Below are 18,173 nucleotides of genomic sequence, written 5' to 3'. Positions count from 1 at the left end.
AGACAGGGCCTTGTTGCCCAGCAAAGCTGATCCTTACCTCCTCTTTCCTCTGCCTTTCCTAGAGCTGGGATTACAGAAACACACCACAGGCTCAGCTCAAACCTTGTTTAAATTGGCCTTATTTTAGCATTGATACAAATGGAGAAATACTTTAATCTTCAATCTCTACTCCCGGAACACCCTCCCCCCCGTCTGTGCAGCCTCAGGTCTGTTGTTCATTTGTGGCTTGAAGCAGAGCCTCATAAATTTTGTGAAAATCCCAGTGTCTCTGCTTGGTGTGGTTTGGGTGTCCAGTCATGGTCATTCTAAGTAGTGTCCATTTGGTCAAGTGTTCCTAATTGGTTATTATTATTATTATTCTCTCATATAATACATTCTGACTGAAGCCTCCCCTCCCTCGCCTGCCTCCTCTATTCTCTGTCCTGCCTCCCCCAAATCCATTGCTCCTTCACTTCCCTTCGGAAGAGAGTTGCACCTAATAGTAAGAAGAAAAAATCATGTGGAAAAAGTGATCAGAGCTTTGCCAAAATCAGGTGATAGGGTCAAGTCCTCCGAGAAGACGCAGACTTGTGAAAAGACAAATCCTGTGTGCTGACATCATCCTCTTTGTCAGTCATCTCTGAGTGCGAGCTGTGTAGAGTGCTAGGGTTGCCCGACTTCCAGCTCCCCTGCTTGTCAGGGTCCCCTCCTCCTCACCCGCACATTCCCCTCTTCTGCCACATGTTTTTAGTTAACTGTTCACACGTGCACATCCTGTGCGCCAGCCTCCCGACAGCTTGTCTGTCTGACTGGAGGGGAGTCTGTCCCCAGCTCGGGCAGGGGCGCTGGAGAGGCCAGATACAGACAACCTGTGTAACTTCTCCACACAGGAGAAAGGCACTTGCTTTTTCCTTGGTTTCCTAGACTGCTTGTGCCCTTCATTCTCCATCCTGTTTCTCACATAGTTTCTTTCTTTTCTTTTTGTTTTTGGTTTTCAAGACAGGGTTTCTCTGTGTAGCCTTGGCTGTCCTGGACCATGCTGGCTTTCTGACCCTGACTTTGCTTTGCTTAGGACTCATCCAACACCTTTTAAAGTACATGGCTCAATCATTCAGCCACTCCTTACTGAACCGCTGCCCTGCCCTGGGCTGAGCCCCTGTCAGGAGCAATGAGGAGTTTGGCAGAGTTTTGGAGAAATTGTTCCCAAGCCATGAGAGATGCACATGATTAACATTTCTTCTTTCAAAAAAAAAAAACAAAAAAAACATTTCTTCTTTCTTCCTTTATTTCAGAGTTTAAATAGAAGTACCTTGGGCAAAATCCATCAGGTCCAATCCCGGCTTCTCTCTTGAAGCCTCCACCCTCCTCTCCTGCTTTTGACCTGATCCTGGTCACCCTTCTCACTGTTTGTTCTCAGTTCTCCTGCAGCATGCTTTTCAAAATCTCAGTCTGATCCCCCCTCTCCCTTCCCTATTTGTCCCCCCTCCAGGGTCTCCCTATATATTCTCTCCTGGCCTCAAACTCACAGAGATCCACTTGCCTCTGACTCCTGAGTGTTGAGAGTTGAGCTGAGTTAAAGGTGTGTGCCCCCACGCCTAGAGATTATTATTTATTCTGTCTTTAAATGTTTTCTCTGACTCCTCACTGTATTTAGGATAAAAATCAAAGTTGTTTTTGTGGTCCTTGCTCATTGGTGAACCATTTTTAGCATTACCGCCTGTCTCTAACTGCAGAGTTGGGCTCTCTTCTGCCTCTATCTTGTAGACTTGCTGTTCTGCCTTATCACTTACGCCAGCCTTCATTATATTAGTCACTGTTCTCTTGGTGTGAAGAAATACCACATTCAAGGCAACTTATAGGAGACAAGCATTTAGTTGTGAACTTGCTTACAGTTTTAGAGGGTTAGTTCACTGTCATCATGAAGAAAAACAGACAGGTAAGGTGCTGGCGAGCTTTACATCCTGATCTGCAGGCAACAGGCAGGGAGGGAGGGAGGGAGGGAGGGAGAGAGAGAGAGAGAGAGAGAGAGAGAGAGAGAGAGAGAGAGAATGATGTGGGTATTTGAAATTTCAAAGCATACTTCTAGTGGCACATCTCTGCCAACAAGGACACACACCCAAGCCCTTCCTAAACAGTTCCACTTCCTGGTAAGCAAACAAATGCATGAACCTCTAGGGGTTATTTTCATTCGGACCACCACAGATGCCTAACTCTTCCTCAAGCCCTTGTCAACTCCCAAGGGCTGGAGCTTCAAGCCCCTCCCCTCAGTTATGGACATTAAGAAAATAACACATTTATTTATTTTCTGTGTGTGTGTAGGCACACAAGTAGAGGTCAGAGGACAACTTGTGTGAGTTAATTCTCTCTTTCTAAGAACTAGGATTGAAGTTAGGTCATCAGGTTTGCTGGTCGACACCTTCTCATTGAGCCATCTGGCCAGCCCCAATGATGAGGATTTTTCACCCCCATCCCCACCAATCTTGGTTAGGGTTTGAGTTTCCTCCCCACACACATGCACACCAGCACACACACTGCATGTTCAAGACAGATCCCCAGGGGAAGATTACTTCAAATCCTAAAATATTTCTAAACACGTATCTGTGTGTTGGTGGGTTACTTTTTATATAAAAATAGACAGAATGCATAAACATGCCAAATAGGGGAAAATTTCACCCCAGTCATACTCAGAAGACACAACATAGCCTTGCTCCCACTTAACTGTTACAGAAAGAATACGAAAAACAAAGCTAGAATCCGCGTTCCTCTTTTCATTTGTATTATTCTGAGATCAACGCTTTACCTCTCTGGGCCTCCTTTCTCCACTTGTCAAGTGAACCTTGAGAAGACACTGACAGGTGTTCAGTGCCTGCTGAACAGTCCAGATCATTTCCTAGAGACAGACAACGTGCTGCCTTCCGTTCAAGGGGAGTGAACTCGGGCTGCTCAGGTCGGCCTCGCCGTGCCCGTGCTCATGACCGTCCCTTGCTTTTGGCTGCGCTGGGGAAAGAAACCAACGGCTGTAAAGTGAGCATGGGCTCACCACGGCTAGGCTGTGTGAGACACTGTGCCAGTCTCATGGCAATGTGAGGGTTAAGGCTCATGGAAGTGTGTGGCTGAGATTATCCACTTCTGGGAGAAGGGTATGGGGGCTGGGCAAGGCGCTGCCCGGCATGAACACTGGTGCCCTCTGAGGAAGTGTGGGAGGACCCAGGGCAGGTTATCAGCAACTGAAGGGCGGGTGAGGGAACGCAGTTTAAACACAAAGTAGATGGAGCTGGGAGACCACATAGTTAATGTGAGACAAGAGTTTTGTCCTGTCCTAATGAGAGTGACATGAACTCTCAAAATATTGATGTGTCTGTCACGGGGAGAGTCTATGCAGTTTCTGGCTAATTCCTCAGTGGGGTGCTATACTAAAAATTCCTAGCCAGGCAAGGTGGCTCACGCTTTTAATCCCAGCACCCAGGAGGCAGAGATAGGAGGCTTGCTGGGGGCCAGCCTAGCCAGTTAGTGAGTTCTGATTCTCTGCCAGAGATTCTGCTTCCACAAACAAGGTTCTTTTAGTCACTTTTCTATTACAGTGATGAACACCACAGCCAAAGGCAAACGAAGGAAGAATTTACTTGGGCTTACGATTTTAGAGGATGAGCGTTCCTACTGGGAGAGGTGGGGGCAGCAGGAGGTGAGGGCAGCACAGAGGCACGGAGCAGGAGCAGGAGCAGGAGCAGGAGCAGGAGCAGGAGCAGGAGCAGGAGCAGGAGCAGGAGCAGGAGCAGGAGCAGGAAGCTGAGATTACATCCTCACCCACGAGCATGAAAAGATGGAACCAGGAAGGGAAGCAAGACTTGACCTCTCAAAGTCCACCTCTAATACTTTTTCCAGATATCCTGTACCATGTCCCCGGACTGAGCTACCAGCAGGGACCAAGTGTTCAAATGAGGACTGTTTCCCATTCAAAGCACCGCAAGGCTGGACGGCACCTGAGGAAGGACACTAAAAATTAACCTCTGGCCTCCACGCACAGGTACATACAAGCTGCCCTTTGACTTCCACACATGTGTTGTACACACACACACACACACACACACACACACACACACACACATTCCTGAATTGTGAAATTGGACTAAGTCAAGGCTCTCATGCCTCTTTCTTTTGTGAGATGATAAAGACCTGACCCGCTGTGTGTGATGTGATATGGGCACACTTTGCTGGCCTTTGAGGACTCTTGTCTTTGTCCCCACAAGGCAGAACTCTCTCAGATGGACTTTGTATGTCCCAGCATGCCTGGCCAGGGATCGTCTGGGGCCAGTCCACACTTTGTCCAGGCAGTGAGGGAAGCTTCTGAGCCAAGCTGTACCTGTGCCCCGGATGATGGAAGGCCCCATTTCCCTCCCCTCTGCTCTTCTCTGCTGGAGGGGTGTCTAACCTAGACCCTGGCCCTCAGGGCTGTTGAAGTCTGTCCAGGAACCACCCTGCCCCTGTATCTTTCTTGGTACCTCACCCCAATCACCTGTGCTTCTTCCTCTTCCCCCCCCCATGCATCATTATGCACATGAGCGAGATGCCTTGGCACTGCGTAAGTGGACTTAGTTTACTGGCAGACCAGCGGGGCCAGGACACAGTTGCCTGACTTCCCGGCCCGGCCCCTGGCCTGGACAGCACGCTCTGTTTGCTAACAACACTGGATTCACACTGGAGCAAATCTTTTCTCTGTGTGTGGTTATTGGACCGGAAGAATTTGCTTGGGAACCAGTCCCAGACCCTCAGAGACCCAGAGTTTGGAGCCTGACAGCAGCAACAGCTTCAAGCACTGCAGGCTTCCCAGGGCACACTCATCATGCTGTGTGGTGTTCCCTCAAAGTCCCTAGAGGCTGAGAGCCTATCACTTTACAGTCAAGACCTGAGGTAGGCGAAAGGGGCCTGAGCAGAGCTGCTGGCTCCTACCTGGTAGGCGCACCTCAGGAAGCCCATGAAAAAGATGGAGCTGTTTCTGTCTGGTGTGGGAGGCAGTGGGGACCTCGGAGGCAGAGCCGGGCATGGCAGTTCTGGGTAAGGCAGCTGCGAACTGATGTGATGTCTGGAGGCAGAAAGCCACAGTAGAACTGATGTGCTCCCTCTGCAGTGAGGGAAGACTGCTGCTGCTGTAGCGAGGGCTTGGTTGTATAACTCAACTCGAGTCAAGTCCTCTTCACCACCCTCCATTCCCCCTGCACCATTCCAGGGGTCCAGGCCTGCCCTTGACCCTCAAATAGGAAGATGAGGATCTATTGCTCCTGAACCCTGGGGATTAAACACAAAAAGCTGAACAAAGACACTAAATATGGACCCCACCCCCATCCTATTGGCTCGGCCTGGACCGTGCACCGCTCCCTCACCAGGCCTCTGCCCTGTAGCTGGCAGTCTCCTCTTTGCAGTGGCTGCCTATCTGGTGCTGAGCCAGTGCTTTGAGATCCTACGCTGCCTGGGATGGATTTCCCTAACCCTACATGCTGCTGTGGCCCCTTTCCCTCCCAAATACAAATAGCTGCTCTCCTGTACTTTCCTGGACACAGTTCTCCATTCTTGGAGATCCTGTGAGATACCAGGGAAACTCACCTGGAACCAGGTTCTTTTACCAAATATTTGCTGAGCTCTAGAGCCATAGTCTGCACTAGGACAGAGAACCCAGGTGTGAGCCGGACCCTATCAGTTCCAGGCCTGAGGGCAGGCTTGAGGAGGTACCCAGACTTCTTTAGGACTTGCTTTTGGGAGCTCCAGCCTGGATTCCAGCTGCCAAACACCTACTCTGGACTTTCTTGGTGCTCTATGCTTCTGCCAGCCTCGCCAGGTCCCGACGTCGACCTGACTTTGCTGTCCTAGCCTTTGACCGCACTGTTCTGCTCAGCGGTCGCTACAGTGCCCCACTCCAAAGCATTCATCAGTGGTTGCACAGAGGAACAAATACAGCATATCCATTCAGTACAGTATTACACAGCCTTCAAAAGTGATGGAATCCTGATACCTGCTTCAGCCTGAATAAACCTTGAAGACACAAGGCTAAGAGAAATAGCCAGACTCAGAGGACGAACAGTATAAGAGTCCAGTCACAACAGGCCCCTAGAGTGGTTAAGTTTACAGAAAAGAAAGTGCAATGCTGGGTACAGGGACTGGAAGAGGTAGCAAAGAGTTACCGTTTTGTTGGTGTACAATTGTACTTCAGAAAGATAAAATTCTGGGAATGGATGGTGACGGTAGTTGTGTGTGTTTCTGTATGTTGGTGCAGCAGGTGTGTGTGTCTGTCTGTCTGTGTGTGTGTTTCTGTATGTTGGTGCAGCAGGTGTGTTACTGTGTGTTCTGAGGTGAGACCATTGGGGTTGGTCCTTGCCTTCCACCTTGTTTGAGACGTGGTCTCTTTGCTGCTGCATAAGCCTGGCTTTCTGCCCTTGGACCTCTGCTGTTCTACCCCAGTCTCCCGTCTCCCTATAGGGGCATGCTGCGATTAAAGGTACTCGCACTGCACTGCTGTGTCTGGGTTCTCAGGATCCACTCAGGCTCTCAGCCATGAACAAGCTTTTTTTTTTTTTTTTTTAAATAGATCCAGCTCCACAGGCAATGGGTGTTCTTAATAGCACAGAAACATACACTTGACAATGGTCAAATGATAACATTTGTGTGTATTTTACCACACAGGCATACACTTACAAAAGCAGAGGCTTACAGTTATAGTCCCTGCTGTCTTCTGGGTCTGTGGATGAAGTGGGCTCATTTGGGTGTCCCCACTCAGAAACTCCCTTGTGGCTGTGAACATGGTGATGGAGAAGGCAATCTCTGAAGGCTCATTGGTCAGGACACCCCCAAACCGCCGCCTTCATGCCTTTGCGTCAGGGTCCCAGAAAGCAGCAAAGTGACATTCTGCCTGTTCTCTGACCTGTCTCTTCTGTCCTACTGCACCTGTTAGAGCTCCCAGGAGCCATGCACATTTAGGGTGACAGGAAACAACCTTTCTTGATGGGGAAGGGGAAAGGTCAGGTGTGGGAAGAGTGGAAATGGAGATGATGTTCCTGTGACCCTTCAGCTTGGGGAAGCCACCAGCCTGCCGTGTGTTTGCTGGGGTCCTCAGGAGTCAAGCAGGGATGCACTCACTCTCAGTAGACCCCTTCTTGGAGGAGTGACTTCTCATGGTTTGTGGGAGTTTGAAGGAATCTTGGCAATCTCTTGAGATTGGGGACGGGTTTAAATGTAGGGCCAGAGAAAAGCAGAGCTCTAGGAATACCATTACCCCTACTCACCACTGGCCGACAGCATGGGGAACTTACACAGGGGCCTCTGTGTGCAGTGAGCAAGAGAAGAATGGATTCATGGTTTCAAGATGGCGGTGGGAGTATGGCAGAGCAGGGGTTAGGGTTGGCCTGCAGCCCGTGGCTGAGCTGAGCTCTGGTACTCCCTTGGAAGGCCTGGATCCCTTAGAAGCTGTGGGTCTTGCTGGGCAAAGCTATGCAAAGGCACCTGGGGTGGCCTTCACACATGCTTCCTGAGCAGGAGTCGCCCAAAGGTCAGAGGCAGAGCCTGCACAATCAGGATGTGAGCTGCATGAGGTTAAATGGAGGCTAGCGGGAGAGCCCCTGTCTTGGCAGATCCAGCCATGGGATCCGGTTACATACAGTCAGCCTATTTTTTCCATGCAAAATAATTTCAGTCTCTGGTACCTTCTGAAATATGATAAAATTCACATGTGTTTTGAAAGTGTTCCCCAAACCTAGAAATATGGATATTAATATCTGTATTTAGGACCAAGACATCAATGTTTGCAGCTGGGCCCTTAGTCAATGCTTAAAAAAAAAATCTCTAATTTTGTGATGGTTCAGGCCACTACATATTCACATACACACATTTGTGGAATTTTATGGGGGTGGTGAGTAAAATTTTGTTCTCCCATTTGGTAGGTGGAGCTGATGTATAGATGTGGGCGTGTCTGAGCAGTAACAGCCATTTCTGGCCCTGGAAGAACTCAGGTTCGTTGGCTGTGGGACATGCAAGCAGCCATTATTACCCAGGACCCGAGTTAGGGATGGTCAGCGAAGGTAACTGGTTTTGTCCCCAGCGTGACTTCGCTGGTGCTGACAGGCACATGACCCACGTCAGCGGAAGCTTGAGTAGAGCCCAAGTCACCGCTGTCGCATCTCATGAAGATCAGACCCCTCTCCCCTCGAAGCCTTCTCCTGAGTCAGGCACTCCGGATTGCTGGGCACGCTCAGCCTCCCAAGGATGTTAGCGGAGGGCAAGCACACTTCATCCTCCATTTGTTGCTTCTTTGGGCTTTTCTACCAGGTTAGAAACTCCTTAGGGGCAGGCTCCTGTGGCAGCAGCCATCTTTGTTGTCTTCCTCACTGCCTTTTCACAGATGCTAACGGTGTGCTAAAACAAGACTCCTTACCCCCAGGAGAGCACACACTCACTAGAGACTTATTGCTCACAGCCAAAGTTCAAGCTGAAGTTCAAGGTGACGATAAGTTGGATGTCCAGGGAGAGCTTGCTGGTAGAATTTAACAAGCTCAGGAGGCCTTTTTACAAGGTGCCAGTCTCGCTCACAGAGAGGAGTCCTCAGGACATAGTCACCCTGAACAGGGCCTGCCCTCAGAACTGTCATGTCGGAGATTAGTGTCAGCACAGAGGTGTGTATGTGTGGGAGACAAGCATCCACAGCCAGCAGTGACACTGTCTCATTTCTCATTCGAGGAAACAGAAGCTCAGGGAGTGGAAACCTGCTCCAGCTAGAGCAGCTGCAGCCTAGGATGCAGGCTCTGAACTCTCCAGTTTCGCCTGTCACCCTGCCAGGCATTATTGGGCATGTGGTCTCTGGGGTTATGACTCAGAAGCCAGCTCTTAGGGAAAGCGCTGCGGTCTTCACTCAGTGAGGAGCCAGGGTATATGTGGTGCGGGAGCGTGTACCAGGACATAGTGCCCACATGCTCCAGAGCCCAGTCTCCAAGGGTCGCTGTTCCAGATGTCTGTCCTGGCCAAGTGCTGTCCCTTGAGTCATACAGGGTGCTCACAGGTGAGAAGAGTGTCTTGGGGGAGGAATTCCATTTTAGAACATTGAATATTCTTTCTGAGCCATTTAATTTTTTTGTCTTTTTTCAAAACACCAAAATAACTATTGGCTAGCTAAGACAAAGTATTTTTATACTGTTAATATCAATTTTTATAGCAAAGAAATTGATCTTGGTTAGCCTTCCCTTAACATTTTAAATTTAAATTTAAATTTTAAATTTTAAATCTGATTCTGGTGAGGTGCTCCGTGGGTAAGAGCCCTGGCTGCCAACTTTGATGACCTGAATTTGTTTACTGAGACCCTCAGGCATTTAACAGGAGTCTGTCTAGCAGGGACTAGCTCAGCCTTGCAGCTGTAGCGACCTGCCAGTCGGGCTGGAACCCATGCGGGGTTAACAGGCTGTGTGCTCCCTCGGCTTCCAGAAGGCTTGGTCTTGTTTATCCCAGACATGTTGTGGCACATGAGGGTGTACACACACACACACACACACACACACACACACACACACACACTGGTAAGGAAAAACTAGTGAAGTATTTAGTCTTTGTAAAGTTTTAGACTTCGAAGTTTTGCTCATTTTCAGGAGAGTGACGGCAGCAGGGAAAGGGAAGGAGATTCTCTGAGATACGTGATCATAGCCACACCCTTTATTTATTTATTTTGTATTTTTTATTTTATTTTTTAATTTGTTTACAATGTATACAATGTTGTGACGCCAGAAGGGGGCAGCAGATCTTACTATAGATGGTTGTGAGCCACCATGCGGTTGCTGGGAATTGAACTCAGGACCTCTGGAAGAACAGCCAGTGCTCTTAACTGCTGAGCCATCTCTCCAGCCCCCAGCTAGTTTTATTGAACAGCTTTTTTGAGGTTTCCCAGAAGCATTCAGAACAACAGCCCAGGAACCATTGTTGTCTGGTCACCACAGGGCCCCTGGGATAGTGTCCTTTTCTTATTTCTCTCTGCTTCTACTTTCCACTCCAGAGCCCACAGAAGCCAAATGCCAGAGGGCTGCCCTGAAAGCAGGCCTTGTGAGGCTCACCCCAGTGAAGAATGCTTGTCTGTCTTTCTGACAGCCAGAGTGGGTGGGACTTTCTGGAGAATGGGCAGCCCTGGGGTCCTCTCAGTGTATCCCCTAAGAGCAGAAGGTAGGTAGATCATGAAGAAGGCCATTATCAGGACTGTCAGGAACCTGTAAACCCAGGGAACAAAATGGCTCTGGAAGCTGTGGATAGAGACGTGCCCACGGACCCAGCGCCCATGCAGGGTAAAAAGGCGGCTTGTTCCTTTTGCACTAGACACATGGCTTGGTCTTACTCCTCCCACCCCAGTCTCCCCAGACCTCACCACCTAATCATGAACCCCCAGATCTCTGCTGTCCCTGGTCTCAGCCCAGCTTTGACCTTGGTCTTCTGGGGTGTGTCTCTCTCTGTCTCCCCTCCTGTCCCTGTAAAGCAGCCCAGCTTCAATGGTAGGTGCCCTGCGACTTTCCTCTCTCTCTGCCACAAGTGGTGAACCCTTTCCTAGCCCAGCAAAGCCCTCAGCTGCATGTCCGGCCGGTTCTTTTGTTTTCTTAAGACAGTCTTTGGTATCTGGCCTCGGCAGACTTTTCTACGGGGACAGACCTGAGGCCTGACCGTGTGTGGGAAGAAGGGATGACTAGTGTGGGACAGGGTGTTTTGAGGAGGCCGGTGTGATCGCATGGCCACAGGCAGAGCATGAACCGAGCATGGTGCAGCCTTCAGGTGCTCCGTCCTCCCGGAACAGTCTGAGCCTCTCTCAGAACTCTCAAGGGTTCTGTTCCTCGGCCAGGAGAGGCCAGGGCCTGAGGGCAGGAGGCGTCAGTGTGCTGCCAGATGGACAGCGACAGGAGCTGTTAGACGCTGCTCTCAATGACTAGAGGGTGCCCTTGCATGCTTGTGTCAGTTAAAGGTAAAAGTTCATTCCAGTCGCAGCTTTTGTCCCTTTTCTGGGAAAGCAAAGGTAACAGCCGCTCTTGTGACAAGGATGGGAGGTGCTGCTTGTCCTCAGAGCTATGCCTAGAGCTTACTAGTTCAAAGACACCACTGGGGCCCCGGAGCCAAGCCTCAGGGGTATGATAGAGAAGTTAGCAATAGACAGAGAAGGCTGAGGTGATCAGAGTTAAAGCTGGCTGTGAGCACTAGTTCTGTGTTCTAGAGGGTTCTGATTCGCACCTGCCATGTAGATTCTGAAGGAAAGCTTGTGTGTTTCTCCCTTCTGGGAGAAGCTCCTGGGAATGTGGGCTGGCTTCCTTAATTTATTAGAACACAGATGTTGGAAGAGGTTGTCATGAAGAGACATGTCAACCCTCTTTTTATATCAGGATTTTGCAAGCACATTGAATACTGGGTCTTTTCTTTCCTTCTCTCTGTCTTTTTTTTTTTTTTTTTTTTTTCATTTTACTCCTACTGACTTCTTACTTTGGGAGATGGTGTCTTAAACATTTCTTCAGTTGAGGTCTAGAGGCTGGAAGTCTGGTTCAGGATGCCAGCAAGGTTGGGTTTTGGTGAGGGCTGCCAATTGTCAACTCTTGTTGTAGTCTCATGGTAGACAGACTGCATTAGTTACTGTCTCCCTGCTGTGACAAAATGCCTGAAAAGGAAGGCTTATTGCAGTCTAAGTGTGCAGTTCATCACAGCAGCAGGAACATGAGGAGGCTGGCCACTGCATCCATTGTCAGGAAGAAGAGCGGTGATGCTGGTCCTCAGCTCACCTTTTCCTTTTCATCTAGTGTGGTACCCCAGACCATTGATGGTAGCACCCACATTTATGGTAGGTCTTTCTTTTTCAGTTAGAAATTCATAGAAATCCTCTTGTAGCCACATCAAGAGGTGTGTTTCCATGGTGACTGTGAATCCAGGTAAGTTGATAATGGAGATTAATCATCACAGACAGCACAAAGGTTTTCTCTCCTCCCCCTCTTCCTTTCTGTTCTCTTCTTTTACATAATCCATTCATAAGTGTTCCACCTCCGTTGCCTATTCACCTTCCAGAGGCCCTGCCTCAAGTACAATCACACTGGAGTTAGACTTTCAACATACAAATTTTGTGGGGACACAAACATTTAGCCAATAGCAGAGGAATATCCCTGAGGGGAATTCAAGCTCCAGGAAACAACACAGAAGCTCCGCCATCATTTCCTGTGACCAGAGGTAGAGCATGTGCGTATGTTAGGTTGGGTAGAGGTGGTTACTGGTAGGGTTTCCTACCAATCTGGCTGATACTTCTCCAGACTCCAGGGCTCTTTACTTTCCTTCTCACTAGAAGAAAGTGTGTGTTCTGCAGATGGAAGGCAGAGGGGATGAGGGGAGAGTGCCTCCTATGTTTATCCGTTTGTTTGTTTTCTTCATTTTTTTAAGATGGTCTCACTGTAGCCTGAATTGACCTGGTGAGCTCGCTATGTAGTTCAGAGTGGCCTTGGGCTTACGATACTCTCCACTCAGCCTTCCAAGTTCTGAGGTCATAGAGCCAAGCCACCATGGCTTGGGAAGTAAATGTTCCCATGCCCATTGGGCAGAGGAGAAACTGAGGCTCCAGGGCTTCTGTTTTGTAAGTTTCTGTAGTGACAAATGCTTGTTCAAATGTCATGATGTGAAAAATAAAAACTTAAGGCTGGGGGTACAAGCCAGTGGTAGAGCCCTTGCCTAGCATTGGTAGGGCCGTGGGTTCTACCCCTAGCACCACACCAAATCAGTATAACAGCACAACAGCAAACAGACGGCTCTCTTCCCAAACAGTTACAATCTAAAACCATAAAGTCTAACACAACTCCAAAACTGTGTTCATATAAAGACTCCTCTCTGGCAGTTTGGTTTGATATCTGCTCATATGTGAGGGAAGAATGGTTTGTAACCGGAAGCAAGACAAAGGAAGGCAGTGTGAGCTCAACTGCCCTCAGCTCAAGCTCAGCATGTGCCTGAGGCCGGGAATGACAAAGCAGGGGTGGGTGTTCCCCAGGAGTCTTGAGTGCTCACAGACCTGCTTCATCAGACTCAACTCTTGCTCTCCCTTGGAGCCTTCCAAGGATTGTGGAATCCTGCTTTTAAGATTGAAGTCTGGTGTTTTCCAGATAGTCTCTGAGCTCGCTCTATGATGACCGACTCCCTTTTTCAGTGAGGATGTCTCTTCGCCCGACCTGGGTACCCCAGATATTGTAAGGAGCATCACATAGCCCTCAGAGAAAAATTACAGACTGGACCCTTTCCTGATAAGAAAAACTGTCCAGCAAGTATCTGGGAATTCCTGGAAATAACCCACCTGATGCTAAGGCGATCTTAGCTTTTAGCAGTGACCTTCAATTGAACTTGGATATTTTCCCCCACTCATAGGATAATTAAGTACTGTGCTCTCCTTCTTGTGAGAGGACCGTGCTACTGCATGTGAATGAGGTACTGTACCTCTACATGTAAATCAAGTATCCCTAGAACCTCTAGCCCAGCAAATCACACATTTACCCTCGAAACCCCTTCCACTGATTTCACATGAAATAAGCGTGTGTGCTGCATGCTGCGTGATACCATCAGCTTCTACCAGGGGAAGGAAGGCCCCATGCTGCTGGTCATAGGGAGCTTTGCCACTCACTCACTGGAGTGCAGAATTGCCTCGGCATGCAGAACTGCCTTGGCAGCCCTCTACCTTCCTCCCACCGGGCTTCCATCTCACTGGACCTGCCCTCTGGGCCACTGGGCCTGGACCTCACCAGGCCTGTGTTTCAGCTGCAAGCGAACCAGGCATAGACTTTCGCCCACATACCTGCCTTTAATACAGAGGCTTAGCCAAAGGGCTGTAACGCTTTGGTTTCATCACAGGCTTGTGGATCTCCTGAATTTCCTCTGCCCCTGATACCAACAATCTCATTTAAAAGAGCTACCTGTAACACTCAGGTGGAAAACTCACTTCCACCTCTCCTCTCCCAGTGAGACTGGGAGCCTTCCCTAGTATATGGGCCTCTAAAGTGCTCTACGCTGTTCCTGAGAGAAACTGAACCCTGATCCCAGGTAGCTCCATTCGTCTGGAACTGACAGCTGAGTCTCAGACTTCCAATGAGGGAAGAACCTTCGTGGGTCCACACAGTATTAAGGTATCCCTGAGTTTTCTCACATAGGCACTCTAAGGGGGCCTGTGTCATCCTAAGAATGAGGTCCCAAAGTTTATAAACTGCGTTCACATTTGCTCAGCTCTTGATGGGCAAAGTTGATGAGGTTTTTTAGAAGCCAACTTTGGACTTGGTCAGAGTCTGGTCAGAGAGCAAATGTCTGTCACTACTCTCAAAACTGAGCACATGAACAGATAATAGAACAAGCATCAAAAACAAACAAACAAACAAACACACAAAAGCAAGCAAGCAAACAAACAGCCAGGACCCAAACTTGCATTGGAAAAGTGAAGGTTAATTGCCACAAGGGAGGGGTGGGCTGGAGAATGGAGCCGAGACCAAAGCGGACGGTCTCTGAAGCTGCTTGGTGGACTTAGCTGTGGTTTAATATTGTGCAAATGGTATTTCCTGTCACATGAACAAAATGCCACACATGTTTGTGATTGAATAGTGTGGACTGCACAACATATGTGCTAATAACATGGCTGTGCTGCCTGTGGGCTCTCTGCGTGACTCAGAAGGGGGCAAGGCATGTTCCTTATTTCTCTGTCTCAAACTGGTGGTTTCCCCTTCAAGGGAAAACTCTGGGAACGGTCCCCACACCAGCAAATGTTTGGGGAAATTCTTCATGATGCCCTCATGGTGGGCTTTGCTTCCCTAGTATCAATCTGTAACAGCAGCCAGTGAGGGCCTCAGCCCTGCCAGGGCACAGGCAGAGACTTTGCAGAGGCAGCCGGTCCATCTGGTTACAAAGTTGCTTGGAGGAGTCTGGCCTGCAGGAATCTTAGAATTCCTTATTTGGGAGAGCAGCCAAAGAGACTACACAGATATTGACCTTAAGACATTCTTTCTCTAGATTATGCAGCATTGTTACAGAGCAAAAGGCCAGAGGCAGAGAAGACTAAGAGGCACAGAAGCTCAGCCTTGGCAAAAGCAAGAGGCCTGAACAGCACTCTGCCTGACCATGACAATGGAGTCCAGCAGATAGGAGGTGTGGGCAATGCATTCCTGAGCTTCCGGGGACCTCTTCAGAGTCAGCCCTCCCCCAACATCTGGCACTTACAGAGGAGCCAGATATTAAAGACCACGAAAGAGGAAGTCTGTTCTCTCCACAGACATACAATGATGTGGAGACAAAGTCTTTAGCCACAAGCGACCTGGAATGCTGCTTTAACAGCTAAGGCCCCTCAGTCGGATTTCAGCAATCTGCAGGAGATGGTAGATCGTTGTGTGTTCCTTTACTGAATGATTTCTGAAGAAAAGCCAAGGGGAAAAAAAAGGTAGGCTTCCCTGAGAGCAAAGAACAGCAGAATAGAAGGAGCCTGGGGCAGTGTGAGGGGAAGGAAGGCTTGTGTAAGGAGTAAGACAGAATTTGGGCAATTAGTGTACCAAGGCTTGGAAGGGAAAGTCAAGAAGGGACAGGAAGGCCAGGCTGAGTTATTAAAGGTGGCCTCAGCAGTAAGCCTGACTGCGCTCATGAGCCATCTGGGGAAATCTTTCCCAGCCTTTGCTTTTCCTCTAGCCCGTTGGTCCAAGGTGAGAAACAGGCTTTTTCCAGGCGCATCCTTCAGTTTTGGCTGCAGCGGGGAGCTGTTTCCTAGGTGAAAGGCTGTGGTGATGGTGACGCACCCTGCGGGAGGTCAAGGGGGATATTGGGAGTAATGGACTTTGGTATCAATCAAAGTCCAATCACAGCCAGCCAGGCTGTTCCTTCTCTCTAGCTGGTGACTTTGGCTTAGCCTCTCCGACTTCCTGGAAGCGGCCAGTGTTAAATGAGGCGCATATGCAGCCGTTAGACAGGCACTGTTCCCTCAATGCTCGGTTAATCCAGCAGAATGCTCACACCTTCTTCCTACCACAGAAATTCAATGACTCTTTGAACTGGGGATGGTTCAAAGATTTACTTTAGAAAAAGGAGAAAAGTGCACTTGTTATTTTACCAACGGTGTTTGAGTTCCGTATTTTTGCCAAGCGTTTGTAGGTAGAGGATGCCCTTACAAATGAGACATGATCCCTGCTTGAAAAAGCTTCACCCTGCTCTCAAAGAATACACGGTATTTTCCTCTGACTTGGAAGTGTTTGTGCTGGGATACTCTGCCTCTTACTCATGAGGCATGTGGCTGTGTTCCTGCAGAGCAGTGAGGCCCTGCTGCGTTTATCTCTGTGTGGGTTGTGCTCGTCCACGTGTTAACATATGCGAGTACATGTGCCAGTGCCTAGAGGACAACCTGGTGTTGGTCCTCACCTTCCACCCGGTTTGAGGCCCAGTCTCTTTTCTTGTTTGCCTCTGTGTACAGCAGACTATGCTAGCTGACTGTTGAGCTTCCAGGGATGATCTTTTCCTGCCTGCCATGCTGGGTGTGCGCGCGGCGAACACACACACACACACACACACACACACACACACACACACACACACTGCTGTGACTGGCTTTATCTCTATAATAATACAAGAGTTGATTTCTTAACTGGCAGAAAGAAGAATGTATCTTTTTTTCTTTCTTTAGGTTTGCTGTAACCAATTTTGTTGCTCACACACTTTTTAGAATGAGGGTGGGAATAATTGTTGTGGGGACCTCCTAGTTTGGAGTGTGTTAAACTCTTGGCATATCCAACTCAGCTTCTCAATGTATCTGATGTACATATTGAGGGGGAGAAGGTCAAAGCCATGGTTTTCTGTAGCCTTGTTTTTTCAGAGCAGCTACTTTCAGCTGCTCTGAAACAGGCTACTGTGAAGAGAAAGTCTGTTTTACAGAAACATCTCCCTCAGGAATCTTAAATATCAAAAACGGGTTTCTAGAAATTCCCACCATAATAAATTATCTGTGCCCTGGACAGAATCTTGGTGTCTCGCCCTTTTTGTGGGCCTGATTGGAGCTGTGTTCTAGAAGTTTGCCCATAATCCAGATGGACTGTGCACAGACTTCTGAAGGTTTGAGTCCACGGAAAGGCATGGCCTTACTGGCAGGGAAAGAGCCTGAGTCAGACAGGACATTTTGCCTCTAAGGAAGTTGGCAGAGACAGGAAGGAGCTCAGAGTTCCTGGGCCCTGATCTAACTAGATTATAGACCTTGGGAAGATGCCCAAATGCTGTAGCTGTGAAGTTTAAATGAGATGTCTCCCATGCACAGCTGTCAGTAATGACACCTGTGGGGGAAGGGTGTCGGGAGGGGGCAGGAATATGCCCTGATCCAAGGTGGCTGCCAACTCGGGGGTGGGGGAGGTGAGGAATGGAGGTAGGCTTGGGGGGCGGGGATGGGGCTAGGGAGTGGGTGGGTAATCAGCCCAGCGAGGGTAAAGGGAGACTCAGCCTTAAGGGGCTTTGCCTTCCAGCGCTCTGAAGTAGCTGCGGGCAGGAGGCTAGTTCCCTGGCACTTCCCAGCCCTGCCAGAGACGTAGGGCGTTCAGAGCCAGGCCCTGGGGCGGGGATGAGAGTTGGAGGAAGGAAGGCATTTGGATGGAACTAGCCCTAGTTGTTGACACTGGGCCAACTTGCAGGAAGGGGCTGTGGGACAGAACGATGAGGTCATACCGAGGTTGGGGCAGGCAGAGGTAAAAGGGAGGCAGCCGCGGGGTGATGGGGACAGAGCACGGAGGGGAACAGACCCTCCTCCCCCTGTGGTCGGGTCAGCAGAGGGCCGGAGTCCTTGGGAGCAGAAGCCAGCCCATGGGCTGGGCAGCCGGGATTTTGGGTTCAAGATCGCAGGTATTTTATGAGGTGTACTAAAAATAGGGTGCAGAGGGAGGCCCATTTTCGGAAAACAAAAACAAAAACGGGGCCGATTTCTTGGCATGTATGAAAATCAGTTTCTTTGTCACACAAGGGGCGCAACACGACAAATGAGCCACCGATTTTCCCAAGCTTCCCAGGGAAACCCGAGGGAGCAAAGTTAGGCGCGGATCCAGCAGGACTGCGCTGCAGGCTCTCCCTTCTTTCTCCTGACATAATAAACTCGGCCCAAGTAAATATTTGCCCGACGTCTCGTCCTCCGAAGGGCTGTGAGGACTGGATTTCCTCTGCGGGTCGGGTGAGGATGGGTCAGC

The 18,173-nt window shown here is 49.4% G+C and overlaps 1 protein-coding gene across 5 annotated transcripts in view; it reads left to right on the top strand.

The window, feature by feature from the left end:
* The window catches only part of Ston1 (stonin 1), a 45,696-nt gene that overhangs the window by 12,490 nt on the left and 15,033 nt on the right, over positions 1-18,173 (top strand). For 2 of the 5 annotated variants that reach the window (XM_060393332.1, XM_060393331.1), the window contains exon 2: positions 3,862-4,003. The exons of 2 other annotated variants lie outside the window; for them this stretch is intronic. The gene's annotated coding sequence lies outside the window, so the exon portion shown is untranslated. Of the gene's footprint in view, positions 1-3,861; positions 4,004-14,985; positions 15,410-18,173 lie in introns of all 5 variants that reach the window. One more of the 5 variants, XM_060393336.1, reaches the window with a different exon arrangement.

Source organism: Meriones unguiculatus, chromosome 1, assembly GCF_030254825.1.
Source record: "Meriones unguiculatus strain TT.TT164.6M chromosome 1, Bangor_MerUng_6.1, whole genome shotgun sequence".
In the NCBI taxonomy this organism is placed as follows: domain Eukaryota; kingdom Metazoa; phylum Chordata; class Mammalia; order Rodentia; family Muridae; genus Meriones; species Meriones unguiculatus.
The sequence above is the reverse complement of the archived record's forward strand: the minus strand, read 5'-3'. Positions and strand labels throughout refer to the sequence as shown.